Source organism: Thamnophis sirtalis, unplaced genomic scaffold (genome assembly GCF_051295495.1).
Source record: "Thamnophis sirtalis isolate CommonGarterSnake01/CBP01778 unplaced genomic scaffold, rThaSir2_p1.2 scaffold_9, whole genome shotgun sequence".
NCBI classification, from domain to species: domain Eukaryota; kingdom Metazoa; phylum Chordata; class Lepidosauria; order Squamata; family Natricidae; genus Thamnophis; species Thamnophis sirtalis.
Window position 1 is genome coordinate 5384316 of NW_028261389.1, and position 2714 is coordinate 5387029.

The 2714-nt window shown below is 46.8% G+C and overlaps 1 long non-coding RNA gene across 1 annotated transcript; it reads right to left on the bottom strand.

Moving 5' to 3' along the window:
* Window positions 1-392: 392 nt before the first annotated feature.
* Window positions 393-1920, bottom strand: LOC148044017 (uncharacterized). Its single transcript, XR_015697673.1, has 3 exons — window positions 1837-1920; window positions 1241-1560; window positions 393-584 (listed from the first exon to the last, which is right to left on the bottom strand). It is a non-coding gene; the product is annotated as an uncharacterized LOC148044017 (long non-coding RNA).
* Window positions 1921-2714: the final 794 nt, after the last annotated feature.

The window sequence follows — 2714 nt, forward strand, 5'->3', positions numbered from 1 at the left end:
GAAGTCGCCGGATGTTCCTCAAGGGCAGCCCCATGTAGAGCACATTGCAGTATTCCAGCCTAGAGATCACGAGGGCCCGAGTGACTGTTGTGAGAGCCTCCCGGTTCAGGTAGGGTCGCAACTGGCGCACCAGGCGTACCTGGGCGAATGCCCCCCTGGTCACAGCTGCTATATGATGGTCGAATGACAGCTGTGGATCCAGGAGGACTCCCAAGTTGCGAACCCTCTCTGAGGGGTGTAGAATTTGACCCCCCAGCCTGAGTGTTGGATTAATGGCCGAATTTTTGGGAGGAAAACACAACAGCCACTCGGTCTTTTCTGGGTGGTCTAGTACTTAAGAAATCGTCCCATTCTCCATTCATGAGTTCCTGAAACTGGGGCACGACGTTGGTTAAGGTGTAGGTTGCAGCTTTGCTATCTCCATACGGTTGGTGGGATGCTGGTGCCAACTGTCCCAGGTCGTATTGGAAAATGTTCTCATAATCGCTCCATACAGCCTGTCTTTTTGTCAGGTCACGTGGGTTGATTCGACAGGTCCTTTCCGATTCCATGCTTTTTCTGTGACGATCGCTAGGCAGTGCAAGCTATGAATATGGAATAGAAAGCAATGTGCCCGATTAACATTCACACATGGAATCAAATACGCTGAATCTGGTTAAAAATCTACCATGAGCCAAACAGGGAATTGGGTGCGGGATACGTTTCCATGGCACTTTCCATATTTGTGGCAGTTTGTGGGAAATCTGGAAATTGAGGGCCCTGACTGACCTCTTGGGGAGCCTGCTTGAAACTGTCCTATACACATATAGGACAGTAGCAATACACATTGCTTCAGCTTGAAATTTGGGGTTCTGGGCACCCTGAGTTTGCTTCTTTGGGGAAAGATGGAAGTGGAACCTCACCAATGTGGAATTCTTACAGCCAAGCTTCTAAAAGCTCCTGAGATTAATCATGTACAAATAATTCTTACATCCACTGTCTTGTCTTATTTCCTATCCAGTGACTGTTACTCTAAGATAGCGGTGTCAAATTCAAGGGCTTATATCTGGCCCACGGGGCCCTGGAAATACCAAAGGATTAGTCCAATCTGCCGTCCGTTCCTCCCGCCTCCCTTGTGGCCGGCTCACAGAGGGCAACTACAATGCAGATCCAGCCCTTGAAGAAATCCAGTTTGAGACCCCTTCTCTTAGATGATCTCCATTTCATGAAGGCTTGGTTTCAAAATAGGAACTCCTTTTACCTGTGGTTCAATCTTCCATTCCACCGGTGATGCACCTGGAGCATGATGATATTTATAGGCTGAGAACAGGGGGATGCGCCCTGCTGTGTCGTACATTGTGGCAAATCGATAGCTGCCCTTATAGTACTGGCAGATTCTGGCTGGATTCAGTGGCAACAGGTTGGAGGGGGGGGTTCCACCCAAGAAGAACTGACTGCAGGGTTGGAAACTGCTCCCCACCTCCCCAGTTGCAGGCAGGAGAAAGGAGGCAGCCAGGGAGAGGATCCACAGAAGCAACATGGCCGTGTTCTTGGTCGGTTGGTCCTTCAAGTAGAACTTTTCTGCCAAAACAGAGAGAGAAAGAGAAAGAGAGAAAAGGGAGAGGGGGGAGGAGAAAGGAGGAGGAGAAAGGAGGAGGAGGAGGAGGAGGAGGAGAAAAAGAAGAAGAAGAAGAAGAAAGACTTTTATTTAGCAATGGGAGAATCAGTTTGAGGTTGAATATACCCAATGGCTCATAAAGTCCAGGTGTTCCACATGTTCAGATGGAGGCCAAACAGATTGTTTACATTTCTGGATAGAAGAGAAGGAAGGGCAGGGCATCCCAAGGGTGGTCTTACCAGTGTAGCTTTCTGGGTCAATTCAGCTTTCAGTGTAGGTTTTGTTGCCTGATGCGCATAATACTCAGCAATTCTATCGCCTCTGTGTCTGACAAATCCACAGACAAGAAACCCAGATATTAGGGGGAATTCCCTGTCTGTGCTTTGTGGCAGCAAGAGGATTAGATGCATAAAATTCTTTGCCCACATTAACCATAATTAATCTAATGTTTCTGATAGAAGATTGAGTTGTAGTAACCAAAAGCTGCCATCTATGCAAAAAACAGTGACTGTATCCAGGATGGAAAGCGCATAATTCAAGCATTTGCACAAGAAGGTTATGACAACAGCCGCAGCCCATAACAAAACATCCCACAGTGGCTTACCCAGCAGAATACTCACAGGTGCAACCAGTCACTTGCTTGGAGACCAGAAGAAGACAAGTAGAGAGAGAAGAGTCCCAATGCTGATGGAAGCCCTGCTCCAAGATTTATATTATGGCTATTTCCTCTTATCTTTCCATAGAAATGAATGCATGGCTGCTCCTTTGTTGACGTGACAGGTGCTTGGCCTAGGGTGCCATTTCTGTGGAACTGACTCTGTGGGTAAAGGGCGGATGCTAATAACCCAAAACTAAAAAGTATCCCACAGATTATATGTATTTAGCCCCGGTCCCATTCAATTCCAGAACAAGGCTGAGCAAATATTAGGAAGATGTGGATCTAGTCACGTCGTGAAGAGCAAACATAAAAAAAGGCAATTTCCCAGAGAGGAATAGACATCAAAGTATGGGAAATATTATATTAATGAAGCCAAGAGAATTCTTACAGTCTAGCTCTCGCTTGGCCTTTCTAGTGGGACTTTTCTGCCTGAAAAAGAGAAAGAACAGTGATCAAGCT